Source organism: Drosophila navojoa, chromosome 4 (assembly GCF_054131105.1).
Source record: "Drosophila navojoa isolate 15081-1374.11 chromosome 4, UAZ_NAV_1.0, whole genome shotgun sequence".
NCBI classification, from domain to species: domain Eukaryota; kingdom Metazoa; phylum Arthropoda; class Insecta; order Diptera; family Drosophilidae; genus Drosophila; species Drosophila navojoa.
Window position 1 is genome coordinate 11,427,890 of NC_142892.1, and position 22,974 is coordinate 11,450,863.

General features: G+C 46.1%; 1 protein-coding gene across 18 annotated transcripts in view; it reads right to left on the reverse strand.

Moving 5' to 3' along the window:
• The window catches only part of sif (guanine nucleotide exchange factor still life), a 92,215-nt gene that overhangs the window by 56,671 nt on the left and 12,570 nt on the right, over nucleotides 1-22,974 (reverse strand). The gene's annotated exons all lie outside the window — the stretch shown is intronic.

Here is a 22,974-nt window from a genome sequence, read left to right on the forward strand (position 1 = left end):
TGGCGGCCAGGCCGCAGCTGGAGGCCGTCGAGTCGCCGCGCTGCAGCGTGTTCGGCTGCGAGTTGCTGCGGTAGTGCTGCATGTGGCGTGTGGGCGAGGCAGGCGGCAGCGGCTGCTGCTGGTCCAGGTCCAGTGGCGCCGGCTCAATGTCGTCCAGCGTCGCCGGCGGCTGGGCGAGCGAGGTGCGCAACCGATTGAAGTCGGCGGCACAGCGAGGCAGTGAGTTGCACTTGGCGGCATTGAGGCATTTGCGATTCTGGCAGCTGAGCAGCGGCGCGCAGGACCGGCACTCGTGGCAGATAACCAGTCGGCGCTCCGGTACGGGCGCCGCAGCAGCTGTCGGCGGCGGTGGTGGCGGCGGTGTCGCCGTCGTTGAGGGCGTTGTGGCATCCGAGCCGCCCGCCAGATGGGCGGGCACCGCATGCAGCTGCACCTGGGCCAGCTGCTGGTGCCGCGCCAGGTTAACCGAGCTGGCCGACGAGGTCAGGCAGCGTCGACGCTGGCATTCCTGGTAGCGGCAGTGCGGATCTGTGCAGATGGGCAGCAGCGGGCAGGCGGGATCTGTGCAGGGCGATGGCGAACGGGAGCGTGGCGCACGCTCCGCACTCGAGGATTTGCGCTTGTGACCACCGCCGCCTCTACTGGCAGCTCCTCCGCCACCGCCGCCGCCTCCTGCGCCGCTGCCGCTCGAGCGCTGGGCGGACATGTCTGTCACGGTGGCGGAGCGCTGGGTCTGATGGCGACGCGAACGCTCGCGCTTGGACTTTCCGGAGCTGATCGGGGCGGTGCTGCTGGTGGTTTCCTTGGGCGGTTGCGTTACCTTGGGCACATACTGATAGCGCTCCTTGTGCGGCTTGGCATACAGACGCTCCAGGCGCTCCAGCTGCGCGCTTGTGCTGGCCGACGGCGCGCCGCTGCTCACCACCTCGCTGGCCGAGTGGCGCAGCCGTCGCTCCCGGGAGCGCTCCTCGCGCCGTCGCTGCTCCTGACACAGCTGCGTGTGGGTGGAGGCGACGGGAACATCGTACCCACTGGGTACCGTCGTCGCCGCCGTGGGCACCGGCTGCCCCGACGGCGGCTGCTTGCCCAGCGACTGCAGCTTGTGCAGCGGATACGCGATCCAGTCGAGCGTGGGCAGCTGCTGTTGCTGGCGGTGGTGCTGCTGCAGCTGCTCCTCGTCGCTGTGGCCCAGCGAGTGGCGTTTGCGCTGCAGCGTCGCATGCTCCGTGGCCTGATCCTCCTGAGAGTTGGAGCGCGGCGTTGCGCCGCTGCTGCCGTTGCGGCGATGGTGCGAGCGACGCGACGATTTGCCGCCCACGCTGGACTGCATCTTGGTCAGCCACTCGACAATGTCCGTCTTCAGCAGCGATACTTCGCAGGGACCGGAGCTCTGGCGCGAGAGCGGCTTCTTGAGCAGCTCCGCCAGGGCCTTCGCATAGGCCGAGCTGACGGGCTTCTCTGATGTGGACTGGCGCTCGCGCTGCCGCGGCAGGTGCTCCAGCAGCCAGTCGGGCAGCTCATCCTTGAGCACGGTGATCTCGCTGGGTCCGGAGGAGGTGCGCGCGGGCGCCTGCTGTGCCGCGCTGCTCTTCTGCAGCTTCAGCCATTCCATGGTCTCCTCGCGCACCTGCCCGCCCTCGGCGGAGCGTGCGGAGTGACGCTGCTGCGCCTTCCGGTCGAACCACTCCAACTGTGGCTCCGGCGCCGCCTGGCGCAACGCGCTCTTCGGCATGGTCACCTCCTCGGCGCTCTTCTGGCGCCGCGGCGGCAGCTGCGGCTTCTGCTCGGGCAGGCGCACATAGTGCGGCTCGGTGAGCCGCACCGAACCCTTGCGCCGTATGCAGCGCTGCTCCAGCGTATCCTCATCCCGGGCGCGCACACGTCGCGTGATCTCGAAGATGTCGCCGTTGATCTGATGATAGAACTTCTCCACCTCGACGCCGCGTTCGAATTCCTCGCGCACGCTGTGCTTGCTGCTGGAGCCATGGCGGGCCGGTGGGCGTGGCGGTGCATCCTCCAGCGGCTTCTGCTTCTGCTGCTTCTCATCGCTGTCATCGGAACTGGCCGCAGTCAGCAGGGCTCCGGCACCGCCGCCGCCGCCATCGACGACCCAACTTATGGAGCGATCGCCGCTCGTCTGCTGTTGGGGCCTCGGTGGCAGCGGCTGCTGCTGTTGGTGCTCTAGGTGCTGCTGCTGCTGCTGCTGTTGGAGCAGGCGATCCAGGGAGCCGTGATGCGTTGTCTTGAGCGTTGCGCCCTCGCCGAGCGACTGCAGGCGGCATTGGGCATTGCAGATGCAGACGCCGGTGCGTTTCTTGCTGCCAAAGCGAAACAGTTGGCTCGCCAGCTGCGAGACATTCTCACCGAGGCCCAGGCCGCTGCCGCTGCTGCCGCCGCTGCCGGCGCCCGCATCCCTTCCCGAGGCCGTTGTTGCTGATGTCAAACGTGCCACCGGATGTGAGACGGGTGTAATGTCGACGATCACGCAACAGCAGTGTAGCGAGAAGGATTTCTTGGGATCTGGGGCAACGCTGCTGTTGGTGCTATTGCTGCTGCCGCCGCCGCCGCCTCCGCCTCCGCCGCCGATGCCGTCGTTGGCAACGTTGTTGCTGCTGTTGTTGCTGGTGCTGCTAGTGGTGGTAGTGGTGGTGGTGGTGGTGGTGGTGGCGACAACGAGGCCACCGCTGCTGGCGGCGACTTCGTGCGATGCGCTGTTGCTGTTGTTGTTGTTATTCGGTTCGTTTGGCTGGCGCGAGTCGTGGCTCGTTTGATGTTGTTGTTGTTTTCTTTGTTGTTGTTGGAGTTGTTGTATTGGGGCGGCCAGAATGAATTACAGCAACGGCGGCAACCACAACAACAACAGCAACAGCGTCGGCAGCTATGGCTATATGGTAAATGGGGCGTGGCTAAGTAGCAGTTGCTCTGAAGCGTCCTTGTTGTTGTCGTTGTTGTTATTGTTAAAAGTGCGTTTGTTGTTGCTCGATGTATTTTGGTTGATTTTGTTGTAGTTGTTGTTGTTGTTGCTGCTGTTGCTGTTGTTGCTGCCATGCATATGGCTTCACAGCTACAGCAAGCATACACACACACACAGAAAGGGGCGCGCACACACACACGGGCTGCACATGTATGCGCGTGTATTTACTGTTATTTATTTAGTGATTAATTAAACTAAAAGCTCATTTATTTAATGCAGTCATTTATTAAACAGTCGTTTTATTTTTTTCGGCTATTAATTTATTTATGTATATATACATATATGTGCGTGTGTGTGTGTGCGAGTGTCTCACACATTTATCTATAATTAATTAATTTTACTTGTTGCGAAACGCTGAATGGCACCACGAAAAATTCGCTAAATTATACGAGTACTGAACACAATCGTTGTTGGTATTTATATTTGTTGTTGTTGTTGTTGCTGTTGCTGTTTTATTTGTTTGATAAACTGTTTATCTGTGCGTTGTTGCATGGGTATTTAGTTTCGTTTGTTTGTTTTTTTTTGCATATATATACTTTTGGCATTTATTTACAATTAATTTAATTATGCTTGGGCTTTAAATAGCTCTGCTCTGTTGCCGCTGTTGTTGTTGTTTTTGTTGCTGTTGTTGTTTTATTTTCTAGTTTGTAGATTTCGTTAATTTTGTTAGATTTATTTATGTGTATGTTTTGTTGTTGTTTTGCTGTTCATTATTGGCATTTAGCCATTTAAATGCTCGCCCACATTTTGTGTTGCCTACTTTTCAGCGCAGGTTTATTTGGATATTTTGTGTTGCTTACTTTTCTGCTGAGCGGCAGCCTTCAAGCTTTGCGTCTTCAGCTTTTCAGCTGCACATTTCAGGGTTAGGCTTTTGTGTGCATTTCGGTGCACACACACATACATATATACATTTAAATATATATATGAATATATATCATACATATACATATATATATGTGTATTTTTTAGGAACAAGGACACACATAAAAAAAACCTAAGCTCAGTCTGTCTCTCTGTATGTGTCTGTGTGTATGTGTGTGTTTGCATCTGTGTCTGCTGCCTTTAATTAGCATATAAAAAGTCGTCCGCTCTAGAGCAAAAACACAAAAAAATGAAGGAATCTCGTGTTGCATGTTTTGCAAGTTTTTAAATTTCAACTTGCAGCTGCCCCAAAAACAAAATATGAAAAAAAAAGTAAATAGAATAAATTTTATTTCAGTTTCATTATTTATTTTTTCATATTTTGCTTTTGTGTTATTTTAAAGTTTTGCGGCACTAGGGCAAAAGGGGCGCGGCTAGAGAAAAAAAACTTTTGCACAACTCTTCTTGGTGCGCAAATATTTTGTTTGTTATATTGCTAGCATAAATTTGCTGGCTATCTGCACACACGCACGTCGACAGAGCGAGAGGGGTTAGAGTGAGAGAGAGAGAGAGAGAGAGAGAGGGAGAGGGAGAGGCTGCTGGTAGAGCAAGATGTGCATATATTTATAAGCGCATACATAAATACTTTTCTGGCCTGGCTGGCGAATGCATAAATTTTCCCTGCGTCATGTATGTGTGAGGCAGCAAGTCACATCCTGCCACGTCCACCCCGAGCGCCCTCGCACAACTCTTGACTTGTGTTTATGCAAAGCACAACATAGCAGTTGAAAAAGCAGCTGAAGCAGGAGATGGGAGCAACAGCAGGAGCTGGAGCAGCAGCAGCAGCAGCAGCAGCAGCAGCAGTAGAAATGCGCAAAGTTTTTCGGTCTGTTGCCAAAAGTTTGCTTGTTAAGTGAAAGGATTATATGATCCAGTATGTTTTTTTGTTATTATTGTTGTTGCTGCTGTTTCTTGAGGAGTAAAACTTGAAAAAATAACTTTTCCTATTTTTATGTTATGCCAGTTTGTTGTTACTATTGCATCAGCTAGCTACACTGAAAATCTTGAGCAACGAGCCACAGCGCCTCGAGCTGTGTTGATAGTTTTTATAGCCTACTTTTTCGAATGGAGAAGTTGCACTGGAAAAACAACAAGCGAACAACAAGAAGATGCTGAGAGTTGCGAGTCGTGAATTAGTGCGTCTTAGTTTCTATATATGTATGTATATACACGCACACTCACTCACACACACGCACGTGTTAAACTTTTGGCCAGCTTGTAGCCATAAGATGCGACTTGTCGATAAGTTTAAGTTGCCATGTGTTTAGTTAAGATCCCGCGCCACACGTGTGAGTGGGAGTGAGAGCGAGCGAGTGTGAGTGAGAGGGAGTGTGGCAAGGCTCAACTAGTTGGCAACTCTTGACTTGGCTTGGCATGGCTTGGCTTGGGTTCGTCCCATGCTGAAATTGAAAAGGTGCTCGAGCGCATTTGTTTAGCAATTTTATCTTGATTCGCACAATAAAGTTAATTTCTGCGCGCAAAACTTTTAGTTCTTCCCAAGCCTTAAATGACATTTTTATATGACTGTATCGGAGAGTGCTTTTGTGTGTGCGTGTTTGTCTTTGTGTCTGTGTTTGTATCTAGGAAACTGTAATAAATTATTTGGATTGTTTTAGAAACACAAAAGTTTTGGCAGTTTACCTGGCGTATATTTGGCAATAAGCGAGAGCTAAGAGGGTTTTTAAAATTGAATAACTAAATTATGCAGCTGCCATGGCGATAAGTAGCTCCGTAAAGATGCTTGATTAGGCCGCAAGAGTCTGGGTGTTTACTCTAAAAAACTTCTATAAATATTGTATACATTGCCATTAAAGAGATATTCTTAAGAGATTCCATAAAGTTTTAGCGGCATACGAACTATATATAATAAATCATTTCTGTATCGGAGGTATAAATATTAAATTCTTAGCTATAGCTTGTAAATTATACATGAGTTGTCTAGCACAAAGCATGAGAAGCGCACAATGCGAGCCTTTTAGCTGTATTATTTCACGCGCTGATAAGTATGCAACATTTATTAAAAGGAATTTCGCTGGAAGAGTTTTGGACAGAGCAACGTTGTTGTTGTTGTTGTTGTTCTTGTTGCTGTTGCTGCTGCCAAAGATATTCTCAGAAGCATATTAAATACAATTTTACGGGAGAAATCCTAAAAGTAGCTATGGCTTCGCCATCTTGTTAAAGTTCTACGGCCATAAAGTAGATTTCCTAGAACATGTTGTTTTTCTTGTTGCTGCTGCTGTTGTTGTTGTTGTTGTTGTTGTTGGCCAGCAATTTGAAATCAACGGACTGACTAGCTGCTGGGACAAATAAATTAGATTTCCGCATAATTCGATGGGCAGCCACAGGCACTAATGAGAGCAGCAGCAGGAGCAGCAGCAATCGAGTAACTATGCCTGGCCAGCATGTGCGTGTGTGTGTGTATGGGTGTGTGTGTGTGCGTGTGTTTGTCTTGTTGTTGCTGTGCATTTATTTTTAGTTAAATAAATTCTAATGAATTTATCAACATGTTTTTAATGCATTTAATGTCAGAGTACAAGCACCCACACACACACACACACACAGACACACACATGGACACCCACGTGACGTGCAGTCATAAATATAAATGTGTTTAATGTTAGTAAAAACAACTGTCAAGCAGCACAAATATGCCACACTAAATGTTGCCAGCTCTCGCTCTCACTGCCTTTAAGCCAGCTCCTGCTCTCGCTTTGTCTTCCTTACTACGTGTGTGTGTGTGTGTGTGTGTGTGTGCTTTGGCAGGCATGACGTTGATAATATCCTTGCACATGTATGACGTTGCTGGCTGGTTATCCTTGCAGCTGCTGTTGCTGTCGTTACTGGCATCAACAACTGCAACACCAGGCGCTGCCTTTTCAATATGCCACAACGATTGTTGTTGTTGCTGCTGTTGTTGTTGCTGTTGTTTCTGCGCCCATTTGCTTGTTGATATGTATTTTATTAGCCAGCCAGGGCAAGCAGAAAACTTTTTGTGCGTTGGCGATTTAAATTTTCGCTGCGCGTGCTAAAAATATAGGCGAACAGCAACAGCAGCAGCAGCAGCAACAGCAACAGCAACAATAACAGCTGCCTGCCACAGAAGCAACAACAGTAACAACAACAACAACGTACGAATTCAGCGGAACGCAGCCTAGACTCAAAACTCAAGCCTCCCATATTTTGCTTTTGCTTTTTCTTTTTTTTTTTTTTTGTTATTTTTTCTGTTGTTTTTATATTTTGTTTCTTTCTTTCTTGCGCTGCCTTTGGCCGCTGTTAAATGTCTGTGTTGTTGCCTTTGTTGTTGTTGTTGTTGGTATGTGTGTTAAGTGCGTTGGTATTTGCGTGTTTTTCTTTTATTTTTGCCAGTGCCCCGCACAGCCACACAGCTGTGTGGCATTTTGCAACACTTTTTGAGCTTAACTTGTTTCTTTCTCTTTATATGCATATATTTTTTATTTTCATTTATTATTTTTGTAGGTTTCTTTTTTGTATATATTGGAGTAAAACTTTGCACTTGTTAATATGGTTTTAATGGCGATTGGCCGAAACATTTCTCATTTGATTTTCGCTCGCAAGCAGACAACACACACATACACATACACAGCTCTCACACATACGCGCACTTTTGGGCGGCTGCGTTTTTGTTCCGATTTTACTTCATTTCTTTGCCTTTATTTTATTTTACTTTATTTTATTTGACTTTTTTTCTGCTCATCTTATTTTTGCTTTTTGCGTTTAACTTGTGTGCTAAATTATATAGCCTGCGTCGATTTCGGAGCGCTGCGTGTGTCTGTCTATCTGTCTCTGTGTCTGCCTTACCGTCTGTCCGTCCATCCGTCCGACCGTCTGTCTCCTTTACTGTGTTAGTGGCTCGCACATACATATCTCTGTGTCTCTGTGTGTGTCAGTGTGTGTCTGTGTGTTGCTGTTTTGTAATTTGATTTCTTTGCCGCCCGCCACCCGCTGCGGCAATAGCTGTAGCTATAGCTGTAGCTATGGCTATGGCTATGGCTGCTGCTGCTGCTGCTGCTGCGGCTGCTGCTGACGCACTTTTCGCACTTGATGGCCGACCAAGTCGCACCGAGACATGGTTTCAATGCACTCGTTTGATTATGGTTTATTTGATTTCATTTTAGTCGACTTGTCGATTGTTTGGTTTCTGTAATTTTCCTACGCTTTATTTTCGTTATTCGAGTGTTGGCTTCATTTTGGAACCAGGCTCTAGATTTGCTTGCTTTCTGTGTTTCGGCTCTCGCTACAAAAACACAAGTGCATGAAGCGCGCAAACAGCTCGCGACGACGTTCCCGTTGTGACTGATTTTCACCACGCAGCGCAGGCAGCAACTAAGCGACGCTGACGCTGCCCACAGAGCCGACGGCCAAAACCCGAACGCAGCGCGGCGAAAGCCGAGCGATAATTCGCCTTGCATTTGCAAGCATCACTCTCGGCTCTCGCTTTGGCTCTCTGTCAGGCAGGCCTCGTTAGCTTTCGTCAGATGGTTTGTTGTTGCTGTGCGGCGGCTGCTGCTGCTGCTGCTGCTGCTGCTGCTACTCCTCGCCCCATTTCGTATGTGTATCAGCTAAAGCTTATATACAGAAGAAAGCGGGTCGACGCTGGCTCGGCTGCTCTTGGCTCTTGGCTGTTGGCTGTTGGCCGCTGCTCAAATTGTTTATAACAGTTTCGCCACATTTCGTAAATTGTCGTTCGCTTCGCTTTTATTTACGTAATCAGCAGAATCACAAAAAGCTTTCGCAGCATCCGTCGCGGCACGCTCTCTTCAGCTGCTGGCGGCAGTCACATGAGCGCGGTGAAAAGCTGCCCTCAAGCTTCGGCTCTGGTGCTCTTTGATTGAACTGCGATTAAGAGAGAGCGGATGCTGTTTTAGTTAACAGCCCGTTTAGCCACATTATAAATCTCTGTGAGTGTGCCACTGCGTGCGTGCGTCTCTGTGTGTATATGTGTGTGCGTCTGTGTGTGTGTGTGTGTCTTGTGCCCAAGCATAATTTACAAATCAGACGACGACAACGACAACAACAACGACGACAGCGACGACGACGACAACGTTGTCGACGTCATCAAAACCAAAATGCAGTTATAATGCACTCGGGCAGCTCTCGGGGGCATGCAGCGCAACGACAGCAGTGTAGGGCGTGGGGAGCGGCTGGGGCTTGGGTGGCATGGAGCCAAAGCACGCTTGACAGCTGTCAGAGGGCGAGGCATAGCTGGAAATCTCAAAGGTGTTTAGTCAACATGAGCAACAACCACAACAGCAAAAGCAACAGCAGCAGCAACAGCAGCAGCAACACCAGCAGCAACAGCAGCAAGCAAGCTGAGGTTTTGGTGCGGTAGGTCGGCCGCAGCTAAAATTAAATTTATTCATTGTTGTCTTTGGAGCCAGCCAACAGAAGCTGAAGCATCTGCTTTTGTTGTTGTTGTTGGTGCTGCTGCTCCTGCTGCTGCTGTGTGCACTTAGGATTTGGCTCTAGGGCGTATTAAAGCTTTTACAAATCGTAAGCATAATTTATTTTGTTAGTCTTCGTTACAAGTTGTTGGCTGGGCAAAGTGCGACGATGGCCACCTAATAGAATTGTAGAGCAGCCACAGCTAAAAAAGAAAGTTGTGCACGGCGTGGAGTTGCTCGACAAAGTGGTCGACTTTAGGAACAAGTCACGTGGCGGGCAAATGAGCAGCGCGGCAAGCGGTCAGTTCGCTTTATGATCGTTATTAGGCAAATGTGTGCATAAAAATGTTTACATTGCTCTCTGCAGAGCATATGCAACTATTTGCGCCCATAAAAGTAGGCAACACTTTTGTGCTGCCTGGGCAACAGTTACTGTCTGTTGGGGCAACAGCAATAATCAAGAGCAGCTTGACAGCAATTGCTGCTTTAAATATGCTATTCATTATATAGCCAAGCAGTTGTTTATATCGCCTTAATTACTCACAACATTCGGGCCACAAATGGCCCATAAAGTTAACACCTTTTAATTTTGGCAACGCCCCCACAATGTGCATAGGTAATCACAGTCAGTCGCTCAAGTAAGTCACATGGTTTGCCACGCCCACGCACACACGCACACACGCACACGCACACGCATGCCAAACACAAGAGAATTATAGCACATACGCAGGCAGCATTGTCACCCAGTTTCACTTACAGCACATAAATATTTCAGCTTGCAATAAGAAAATAGCTCGAAATATGTTAATGAGATGGGCGCGAGGCAAGTGCGAATATTATTCATACATATCCAAGGCTTATGGCTTGACGTGGGAAATGCAGCTAAAGGCAAAGGCAGCCAGAGGAAGAAAGCCGCGCGGGGGGAGCTGGAGAGCGGGAGGGCAATGCAAACGGCAAACAGCATCAGCATCAGCATCAGCATCAGCAGCAGCAGCAGCAGCTGCGAAAATTGTATGTGTGAAAACTGTGAAAGCAGGCAGTAAGCTGCAGAAAATCTACATAAGTCGGTCAAGGACACTGCAGAAGGCTGCGGCTGCCACCAAATTGCCTTTAAATATAATTATTTTCCTTTATGCGTCAGTGACAGCCAAATACATGTGCCACTGTATGTGTGTCTGTGTGTGTGTGCGTATATGTGTTGGTAAGCTGCTGCCTGCCAACGACATTTACATTTGTAATACACACACACACACAGATAGAGGCGCACGGAGAGGCATACGCAAAATAACTGTACAGAGAGGCCAAAGGCAACGACATCGGCAGCGGCATCATCCATCGCATTTCGCTTGTAGATACTCAGCCAGATAAGAAAAGACACGTTTATGACGTCAGTGGAGCATTTTAGGCCCACATTTTTTGCAGCCTGACACAAAATGTTGCCACTGCTGACTGTGCTGCTGCTGCTGCTGCTGCTGCTCGTGCTGCGGCTGCTCTAGCGCGCGCAAATATCATCGGCAGCGCCAACTACAACTACAGCAGCAGCAACAACAACAAACAATAATAACAGCAAAAAGAGTGAGCGACTCACTTTCTCTTTGAATAGAAGAGAGCGCTCAAAGCTTTTGCGCTCTTCCCTAGTTGTGTCACATCAACAACAGCTTAGCTTAGCCTATCGCTCTCTCTCTCGCTCTCGCTGTCGCTCTCTTGGGCTCTCTCATCTATAACCATAAAATCAAATCACAACAATAACCATAACCATATAGCAAAGATTTAATAACTGTGATTGGAATTTGAAAAATGAATTTTTCCTCTGTTCGTAATTTTTTTTTTTTCTGTTTTTTTGTCATATACCAAAATTGTTTGTCTTGTTGTTTTTGGTTTTCTTCTCCTTTTTGAATGGCCTTCACTCAGCCTCCCTCCACCCCCTACCATTGCCACCACTGCCCCTTCCCTACGACTATTCTCTTATTTCGTTTTCGTGTCATTTCGTTTCGTTTTGGTTTTAGTTTATTTACGTGGATTATTTAATGGATTTTGCCGTTGCGGATTCGGCATTGAATTTCCTTTGTAAATATTGTCCATGTAATTGGAGCGCTCAGTTTTTATAGTGGCAAAGATGGAACTATTATTATTATTATTATGTGCTCTCATGCTAGATTTAGCAAATGAGAATATTTCCCAAATGAATGTGCACAATTTGACGCGGCCCAAAGGGCATCAATTCATATTGAAGTTGGGGCCACAAAGGCAGCTCCAGCAAATAAACAGTTATTAAAGTTTACAGCGCACAGCCGGAGCTATTTATATTGCAAGAGATGCAAAAAGCACGCAAATATTTCTCATTTCGACAATTTTTGTGGTTCGATTGAGGAATTTTCATAAACTTGCAGATGAAAAAAGTGCATAAAGCTCCTCCCAAGTATTATTTATAGATTTGTTTGGCGCAGCCATCAAAATCAGTAACCGCAGAGAAAAAGAGAAAAAATCGCAAAATCGAAATCGGTATTTAACAATTTTTTATAATTTCCGGTGCGGCAGCGTCCGCTTTCATTTCCGCTGTCGCTTTGCAACAATCGCAGCAGCAGCAGCAGCGGTAGCAGGAGTCGGAGAGGGATGAGCAGCGGCAGCTACAACAAGGATAACATGACAAGATTTATTTGCGCGCCATAATTATAAACTGTCCTGTTGGGCGCTACAATTCGAGGTCCTTTTGTGTGCCAGTTCATTTTGTTTACTTTGCCGCACGCCGCACGCTAAATTTGCCAGGCGCAGCAGACAACAGCAACAACAGCAGCAACAACAAGCCAGTGAAATGTGGAAAATAAAAAATGAAGCCGACTGCCGCTGGCAGCGCTGCGCCTCGAATTGCCCCACGGACACGCAATTGGTGGCAGTTAGCGCTCGCGTCCGATGCGGTGCGCAATTTCTAGGCCAAAGCTCTGTCGGCCAGCGTGAGGGAGGTGTCGGGCTGGGGCAGAGTGGGGCAGAGTGTGGCGTGGGGCGTGGCAGGCGTGTGCAGGCCTCAAGCAAAGTGCTGGCCCCGAGCCTTTGACAGCTCAACATCAGCGGCAGCCGTGGCGACGTCTGTCCAACTCGTGGCAAATCTGCGAGTATGTCTCTCTGTGCGTGTCAGTGTGTATGTGTGTGTGTGTGTGTGTGTGTGTAGCGGGTGCAAAAGCTTCTGCGGCTGTTGGCGGCATTAAACACAGCCGTCGTAGAAGTGTTTTGAAATCCAATTACCAGCGCAAATTTAATTTGTTGCTGCACTCGAAAAAGTTGCCAACTTGCCCCCCGACGCCTCCTCACACTGCCCGCTCGCTGATAGGCTATGAAAATTGTTTAGCTGCAATAAAGGGCCAGCCCAAAGGGGAGACAGTTTGGGAACGCGGCCGCTGCCTCCTGCTGCCCCCTGCTGCCTCCTGCTGCCTGCTGCCTGTCGAGTGGATATCAGGCACAGCTTTTGCGCGTGTTTTCATTCTGCAGCCGGAGGCGTTGTTTCTGCTGTTGTTGCCCCGCTTGGTGGCATCATCAAGTGGTCAGAGTGCAAAGTTTAATTTGAAAAATACTTTTTTTTTTTTTTATTATGATTATTATTATTATTATTATATTGTTCTCTGTGTACGTGTATGAGTGAGTGAGTGTGTGTGTGTGCAAGTTGTTGTTGTTCTGGTTTTATATTTTATTTCAACTTTTTTTGCCTCTTTTTCTTTCTCTCTCTCTCTCTCTCTCTCTCTCTCTCTCTATCTGCTTTCAGTTGTTGCTGAGGGTTGTAGGTGTTGCTGTTAGGTGTTGAATTATGAGTAAAGTTCATGAGCTGCGCGGCGTCTAACAATTTATAAGCCAAATAAAGCCATGTAATGGCCATTGGCGGTTCGGGGCCAGGCACCTAAGCAGAAGCGCGCTCTCCTCTGTACATTTCTATGCCTGTATGTGTGTGTGTGTGTGTGTGGTGAGTAACGTTTGCGCAGAGGGCGTTTGCTTTGCTTCAGTTTGCTTAGCACTTAAGAGCAATTTTTTTTTTTTTTGTGTTTTGTGTTGTTTTTTTCTTTTCATGCTTCTTCTTCGTTTTGGCGGGCCTTTGCACTTGTTGTTGGCTGTGGTGGGCGAGTTAACAGCTGTTAGGCTCGCAATAACATTGCGATTTAACAGAATTACTTCAGCTAATTGCCCAGAAATCTGTTGCAATGATGGAGCATTAAATATTTAAGTAACTGGGCAGCTGACTGAGCAGACACTGAGCAGAGCTGACTGGGCATGACTTGCACTTTGCATTTGTATACACTTAATATGCTACTCTCTTTCGCTTTTCGCTTTTGCGGCTCCTCTGAGTGGTAATCAAGAAAATGCAAAAACCTTTTTTCCACTTGGGTTCGTTTTAAGCAGATTTAAAAGCTTTGCAATATTCATAAAGCCAGCGCCCAACAACATTTTCATTGTTGTCGATTATTGTGCCATGTTTGCCATTTGCCTATTTGCGTTAGTTTCCTTACTAGTATGTGCGTATGTGTGTGTGTGTGTGTGCGTGTGTGTAGCTGTTGCTGTAACTGTATCTGGTGGCCAGCTGCTGCCATCTAATTGTTGGCCGCTGCTGTGTAAAACTGTGCACTTGCCCGTGAAGGGAAGGCTGAGGCAGAGGCAAAGGCAAATAACAATTGCCTTCACATCGAGGATTCCCGCAGCGTTTTGACCAGCACGAAACGCCTATCGTAACATGAGACTGGCAACACGCGATGCTGGCTCCGTTCGCTCCCGCCTCCCCCCAGCCATGGACCATAATTTGAGAGCGCGCAGTGAATGCGTCGAGTCTCCTCGAGTCTCGAGTCTCGAGTCTAGTCGAGTCGAGGCGAGGCGAATCGAGTCGACGCTTAAGCACAATGCCCTACTAAATTACAGTTAATGTTTATTTCTTGGCCCCAATGACAGTCGGAGGCCAGTGAGCATCCAGTTGAGCAGTCGAGCATTCGCCCGGTTGCCCGGCTGCCCGGTTTGCTCGGTCGCCCAGTCAAGCCCAGGGCTTTGTTTATTCTTCTAATCTGTCTGCCTTTTTATGCGCTACACCTACCGTCCCATCAACTCTCTCCCTGTCTCCCTTACTCCAGCTCTCCATCTCTCTCCCTACTGCATTTCGATTGTATCTTTGACTGCTGGTGTTGCTGGGTTTTAGTTTTAGTCGTTTGTCCATTGCGATTGCCTTTGCCTTTGTTTTATGCTTCGCTTTCTATGGCTTTGGCTCTGGACAATGCTTTATTGAGTTATGGCTTGCATGCGGATATCCGCTAGCAGAGCGAGCGAAAGAGAGAGAGAGACAGAGAGAGAGAGAGAGAATGAGAGTGAGGGCACGCTGATACAGTCACACTTATATAACTAACCAACTTTGTTATTGGCTTTGAGGTGTCCCGGCCAAGAGACAGTCATAAATTAGCAACATTTTCAGTGGCCTCGTAAATTCCAAATATTGCACAAAGTCAATACGATGCACACATACAAATATACAGATATATATAAATATAAATACTTACCAATGCAGCACGAACTGTGCAAGAGAACAAAAGCAAATTGCATCGAGACTTACCTGAAAGAGAGAAAGAAAGATAGAGAATATGAATAAATTGATTATTCAGCTATTTACAAATACATAGTTGATGTCTATCTATGATTTATTGCAAATTCATTTCGAATTTATGTAAAATCCAACCACAAGCAAAAGTCTCGAGTTTCTTTTGGCTGCCCCAAAAAGTAGGCAACAAAAAAATGCAAGGAATGCACTACAAAGGCATATGGAGTTGCCAAGGGTAATTAAAGGAATGCGTAAAGTGTGTTTGTCCACTAGTGAAATGTATGCTAAATAAATGTAGAAGAATTTATAGAATGCAAGAAATGAATCTCAAGTACCAGCAAATATTTATTTATTAAAAAAACAAGTTGTTTATTAATAACATTTGCTCAAGTTGCTTAACTTCAGCTTTACCACATTTAGCTCTAGCTCTACAGCAACAGAGTCCACTGCTTTTTAAAGCCAACTGTAGACTATTCAGTTCACTCAACTCTCTCAGAAAGTTTGCAACTTTCAGTTTGTGTCATTGTGCGATTTCAAGTTAAAATGCAATTTGACTTTGTTATTTGATTTGCCAAATTACAATTGTTTCTTTATTTATTTTTCTGTTTTGTTTCCTTTTTTTTTTTTTAGTAAAGTGCCTTTGTGTTTTATGGCTGCAATTCTCTTTGTTTTAGGTGGGCGACCAATTAAGAAACTCATTTGGTGCATAAAGTTGAAAACTTAATCTCAAGCAGCTGAAGGAGCGCACAGCATTTCAATTCAAGTTAATTTCCAACTTTGGACTAATCTGCGCTTGTCATTGCCTTAATTGTTGACCAACAACAACAACAGCAACAACAATTGGCAGTCAGGTTTTATGCTTTGCTTTTCCGGCTGTACTGCCAATTTAGTTGATGGCTTTACGCCGCTTTTGGCCCTGGCCATAAACACCCGACGAAGCTGCGCCTCAATTTAAACATTGCCTTATAAGAGGTAAAAATGTAGTTGTTACATTTAATTATATTCATATCTTTTGGCTGCCAAACGTGCCACGTAATCCGACAACTTACAAAGCGGATGGGCCGTAGCAGTGTCGTTTCCTTGCCCCTTCCTCCCACTCTCCCACTCTCTCTCTCTCTCTCTCTCTATCTCAGTCGCTATCTCTCTGTGCTGCCGCCTTTGTGGGCGTGTCGCGTAAACTTTCGGTTCCTGCAAACTGTGCGAAATGTACAAAAATGCTGAACACATGCCAATTACCAAGCGCCGAAAGTGCCGAGGTGCCAAAATGAGGACTAAAGGTAAAAGCCTGCCACGCCTCTCGCTGCTGGCGCCACGCTACACGCCTCAGGCCGTCCGCCGTCCGCCGCCCGTACGGTTGCCAGGCAGAAGCTTAAAATGCGCGAATGCCAAACGACATTTACATTTACATACAAAATGCAAAAGGAACTCAACACGCGCCCTTTACAACTGTATTGCGGGGGCGGGGGCAGGCGCAGGAGGTGGGGCGCATGGTCGTCATATTTGGGTGCGCTCATGTGAGGAGCACGGATTCGTATTCGCATTCGGTTGAGGCTGCGGATTCATATAGGGCTTGCCTCTGACTTTTGCTGATGCTTGTTGTTATTGTTGTTATTGTTGTTGCTGTTGTTGTTGTTGTAGTTGTGTGTTCGCACATTTTATTATTTTTTATGACTTTTGACAGAGGTGCGAAAAAATACACATATGAAATGCGCAGCATACGACGTCCAGATGCCCTATAATTAGCTGGTTAATAGCGGAAGACTGAGAGGAGGCAGCTGACAGAAGCAGAGACTTGGAATCCTCGAGCTTTATGCAAATATCCTGAACATGAGCATACCCCGCCATAATTCGAATAGTTTTGACTTTGAAATGCTGACCTGTTGACCTCTTTGCTCACAGCTACTGCTTAATAAGCCCTGCGCAGGGTATTCTCCTAATAGGCAAGTGAAAAGTTGGCAATGGGCTTCTGTTTTCCCTTTTTTTATACCCTGAACCCATTGAAAATGGGAAATCAGGGTATAATGTTTTTGTGTAAAAGTATGTAACAGGCAGAAGGAATCATCGCAGCCCCCATAAAGTATATATATTCTTGATCAGCACGACGAGCTGAGTCGATATAGCCCTGTCCGTCCGTCCGTCCGTCCGTCCGTCCGTCCGTCCGTATGAACGCCGAGATCTCAGAAGATATAAGAGCTAGAGAGCTGAAATTTTTTGTGCATACTCGTGTATACCATACGCAGTACGAGTTTGCTTTATTTTTTCGATAACTCATCCGATAACTTTTTTATCGAGAATAATCGAAAAATTGATTTTGTTTTTTGAGCCTCATTGGAGCACTATTAGACATAGAGACTTCAGATTTACTGTGTATATATATATGATGAATACAAACATTTTATCATCAACAGATTTTGGATACCACGCCCCCTTCGCCCCCAATTTGTAAAAAACGTATTTCAAGTACTAGAGACTTGTGCTTTGGAATGTACACACATTTTAACCATATAATTACGTCCTGAAAGTTTCATTAAGATCGTGTGTTTACAAAAGAAGTTATTCACCAAGAAAATTCTCATACTATTGCCCACACTGCAGCGCAGCCCAAGCGCAGTCGCTGCTTACTGCGCAGTTAGCAGAGCGCTGGCAGAATGGAGGGTTCAGGGTATCTCCTAGTCGAGCAGTCTCGACTAGAGTCTTCTTACTTGTTTTTATTTGGGAGGGGGCGGTTTCGGGTTAGGGTAAGGCTTACACGCCGTTACGCGGCAGCTGCCTGGCGGAAGGAAGAAATCAAGGAGCGGCGAGTCAAAAGGCGGAACGAAACAAGCCAGCCATTTGCCATTTGCGTCTTTCTTTTTTTAGTGTGTGTGTTTTTTCGGCTTCCTGCCGCGTTCCCCCACACCTTTGCTTTCACGCTAACTTGATTTGCAACTCGTACGCGCACACGTCTCGTGTGTGAGAGGCGGAGGCTGGCAAAAATGTGAGGAAAATAATGTTTTTTAGCCCCACAGTCAGTTTGTTCAATTGTTAAAATGTTTGTCATTGATGTTTTGGGCTTTTGTTACATTCAAGTATATTCCTTCGTATTCGTATTCGTATTTTCGTTTCCTTACACTTTTTCGGCGTGCTTTTTCTCTTTTTGTCGTGTAAGATTGTCATCTCGAATTGAGTTTTCCATTCGGAGGCACAGTTTCAGTTTTGACTTAAGTGTTTTGCCAGCTTACTTTAACTGCCTGTCGTTGCTCTTGTCTGCCACTCAGTTGGCAATTCTCCTCCATCGCCCCCCTGCATCTCAGGCTTTTTCTCGTTTCAGTTGGCAATCGAATAAATGAATGCGCCTGCCTACTGCGTTGCCACATTCCATTCGATGCCATGCCTCGGCTGGCTGTCGCGTCTGTCATACGCCTGGTTTGGCATTCTCGTATTCAGCAATTCCATTCATTTGCAGAGGGCTGGCTGGCTGGCTCTCTTTTGTAAAGGCTTTATTATGACTATATTTGTGTAATTTGCTTAAAGGCACCTCGCTGCTAGCCATCTGATTAAAGAACAGTCACGATTGCCCTGCCCTGCCCAGCCCTGCCCTGCCCTGGCCCACCCAGAGTTCGTGACGATTTCATCTTTGTTTTTGGTTAAAGGCATGAAAGTTTTGTTTGCACTTCAACTCCGCAAACTCTCTGAAACTCGCTCAACTCAACGGCGATGTGAGTGAAAAGTTGTGTAAGCATTTTAAAATCTACCACAAGAGAGTTGCCAAATGGTACTGAGTGGGGAGTGTTGGGATGGGATGTTGCAATGGAATGGGGTAAATGCTCTCACTATTTGCCAAGTAATTCAACTGATTCCAGAAATTATATATCTTAAAGCTGTTTTGACTTGACGACGACGCAACTGGGAATTAAGCTCCAGCTTAGAATATATATATGCAAATTTGATGTCTTCCTCTTCTTCCACGGCTTCTCCTTATTTTTATACAGCTCAATGCATAAGCAGTTGGCAAAAGTTTTGCCCAAGGTTTTGTATTACAAAAGGTGCTTACAGAGGTTGAACTGGATTCATGATTGCTCTGCTGACGCAGGCTGGCAAAAACGAAACGAAACGAAACGAAACGAAAATTGTGATTTCATTAGAAATTCAGAAACATGATCACAAGACCAATTTATAGTTGTCATAACTAGCTTATGCTCCTGCCAACTACTCTGCATCAGCAATGTTGTCTATTTTCCTGCAACAAGAAACCAAAATTAAATTCTACTCAAAGTTATTTTTTCTGAGCTGAGCCGAGCTGAGCTGAGCCTTTGCACATGAAATTCAAGTTTAGACGCAGGAAAATCAAGTAAACGCAATTCGCAGCGTACCTTAAGCCAAAAACTTTTAGCCAAGTTCATTTTGAAGCAAAAAGGCAGAGAGAGAGAGAGAGGGAGAGCGAAAACACATTAAAAGCAGTCCACATATGCAACCTACAGGCAATATATTACCCAACTCGCAGTTTTTATCCAATATTGCAGCCTATGTGGCAGAGCGGCAAAAAAAAAAACAAAAAATGGTAAGGCGCTGGGGTGGGGCATCTCTCACTGCGTCCTCATACATCACAGGACTTACAGTTGGCCGCAAAACTTTGCTGGCCATAAACTGCATTGAAACCGAATCCCAAAAAATGCTGCCAACTTGAAGAGGCCGCAATGAAATGCATTGCAATGCGCTTAAGTTTCATAAGCCTGCGGCCAAAAGCAAACCAGCAAATCTGTGACACACACACACACACACACACTCGCACAGGGCGAGGAGAGACAGGCTGAGATGACCGCAATGCCACGCCCAGCCCGGCACGGAATGGCTCATGTGTGTTACATACGGCTGTCATTTCGATAAAAAAAAAGGAAGACGAAAAAGAAAAAAAAAAAAGGAAAGAAAAGCAAATAAGAGTACAAGTGAGAGCGGGGTGGGAATTATCGAAAAGTGAATTCAAGGCAATGCTGCTTTGGCAGCACGAGCTGAAGAGCGGGGTAGGGGCTGTGCTGGTTCAATGTGGGCGCTGTGCACTTTTAGCAATTCATATTGCCAAAGGAGAGGAAGCTGCTGCAAAAGGATATTAGCAAAAGAGCAAGGGGGGAACAAGTCAAGTTGGTAACTGAAATACGTGTAATAGTTGCACAAAACTCTCGTTTGGTCAGCACTAAAAAACACACACACACACTTATACACTCACTCACAAAAGAGGGGTAAAAGTGCAGTAGGAAAAACTGTTATTTTTGTGTCAAATACTTGGACAACTGTCCACGTACACGTCGAACTTTCGCTGACAGCTGCCACGAGACAGCGACCCCGCCCACTCACGCCTTAATGCACTCGCTGCAAATTAATATTGCCGTTTTTGCACGCCCCATCTCTGTCGCACTCGCTGGAAAAAGGAAAGACTGCAAGAGGAATACCAACGATAGTTGCACAAGTTGAGATGAGAAACTGCTCGAAAATTTTGTGCGCGTCTGCTGCACGCTGTAGTTGTTGTTGTTGTAGTTGTTGTTGTTGTTGCAGTTGCTCTAGTTGTTGTTGCAGGACAAAAATTAGTTTCTTCACTTATTGAAATGTCAGTGGGAATGTCAGGGCAGCAGCGAACGACGAGAGAGACGCAAGTCTCCAGCCAAATTGTAATTTCCACGTCTGCACAACTCTCGAGATCTTCCATTTAGTCCTGGCGTCAATTTGCTTGAAATGCTTCGTGCCAAATGATTTAGCGTCGCTTTTTTTTTCAACTAAACTCAGTCCCTTCCACACACACACACCCACGTTTATCCTGTGTGTGTGTGTGGGTAAAAAGTTTCAGCTTTTGTTTTTTAGCTCTCGCCTCTGGGACGACTCGGGCAACCTCAGCTGTTTGGCAGGGCGTTCGTCAATTTAACCTAATGATATCAGCGGGTTTCGCTGTTCTCCAGCGAATACAAAACAAAAAATGAGCGAAGAGAATGAAGCAAAGATGAAAAAGGTGCGAAATGAAATTTAAACAAATTAAAAAGGGAAGCTGCTCGCAATTGACGCAACATCTATGATAAAAGACACGGAACAAAAAAGGTTCACGCTTGTCACAGCTAATGAACCTGACCAAAGTGACAAAGTTACAGCTGCTAACTGAACCACAAAAGGGCATACCCTGCGTGTGGGCTACAAATAGTTAGTCAAATTGATTTAAGACTCTTAGTCAAAGGAAGGAAGAAAGAAATTTCTTTCTTGAGGATGCTGTTAAGGATTCAGCAGAGGCCAAAGAGGTGATTTAATGAGAGAGTATAAAGCTGAGGCATGTTGATCAAGAGTTAATTGCAGTTAGGCGTGCTCTCAATATACCCCACTCTCTATATATGCTGGGTATACAAATAAAAAGGCTCTCAAGCTAACTGGCCTAAGCCCCAAATATGTAAGCGTAGGTGCCAAAGTTTGGTTTGCCTCTTATCCGAATTTCTCAATCTAATAAAATTCGCGCTTTATTTAACTTTTTTTTTTTTTTTTTTTTGTTGGGTGTTTTTTTTTTTTTTGTTCTTTGAATCCTCTGCCACATAAATTAATGTCCTGTGCCGCATATTTAAAACGTTTTTTGGTAATTAATCAATTTGATTGATCGTGCGCTGCCCAGAAGCTGACTGCACAATATTTTATACTCGGAGAGGGAGACAGAGAGAGAGAGAGACAGCTTGTAGAATATTGTGAGTTATGTATTTATAAATATTTAAAATATGCGCATTATTATTCACTTATTAAAGCGATTGAGATAAATGGCTTACGCATTGCCTGCGCTCAATTAGCATAATAGTAGTCCACATAAACGTTACACGAGCGGGGCTTAAATTTCAGCTGCTGCCACTCTACGGCTGTCGGGCTGTGTAAAATTGTGAGTTAATAGCTCGTGACAGGTATCAAGTCTAACAAGGACCCTAATTAGAGGGCCAACATCAAATTGTTGCGTAGTTTTTCTGGCTTCATAAGCTGCACACAAATTGCAGCGAAATTTTGTAAATTAGTTACAAATTTCAGCAGCTTGCAATCAGCGAGCAAAGCAGTAAGGGTGAGCGGGAGAAGCCGAGTGAGTGAGGCAGTGAGCGAAGTGGGCGCTTGCACCACCCACTTAGACAAGCTTCCATTACAGCAGCTTGTCAGAGCGTTAACAGCAATGTTCGCGCCACTTGCCACCGCCTGGCCACTTCCTGTGGACAAGGCAAAGCTTTTAAGTCCCCAAACAAGAGGCGACGCGGCTTCAAGTGCTTGCCAGCCGCGGTTACTTAACAGAGTGCAGGTGCGCACGAAAGCTCTGCGGAAAGCTTTTAACACTCTGTTAAGGTGGCAGACGATTTACATTATTTAAGCAGCACTCGCAGCTTTGTTTGCGCTCTCACACGCACTCTCGCTCTCATGCTCTCTGTTTACAGTACACTTTGACTAAGACGAACTTGTGTGAAAAGCGCTGTTGAGAGCGTTGTAAATACAAAGTAAACATAAAGTAAAATATCTTGTGGGCAATATTAGTGAAAGGGAAGCATCAGAAGAGACTAAACCTTCATCTAGTTAATTATATTGAATATAAATAAAATATGATATTTAAATATATAAAATGCAGTGCCTTGTAGCATATCAAAGAATCTCAGCTTTTCATGTAGAGTTTTCCATTCACAATCACCTCTCTATGATAACAGGTCAAATGGGCAAAGCGAAATAGTACAGCTATCAGATTTAACAGGTAAATGACTTATTTTGTCATTGATTTAAAGCCGCTGAGCTGCAGCTAATAGTGTTAGACTAACTGCAGAGCTCGGATATAGCAGGCAACGGCTATTCGCTTGGGCAAGAGTCACGGATTTCGTGTCCCAGAGGCAGGCAGCCATACAAACACCGGCCTCATTGCAGCTACAAACTTTGTTGGCTTATCAAAACACAACATCGACACATACACACACTCACATAAGCACACATACCCACACATGTACACATACGATTGCAGTGCACGTGCCGCAATGGGAAAAAACTTGATGCTAATCGCATTTGGCAGCGACATTTCTAAATTTTCTATTATACTGAACTGTTTTTTAGTCGAACTGTGGCAAATAGTTATTGAATTTGTTATGTTTAATGTTTGCTGTAGT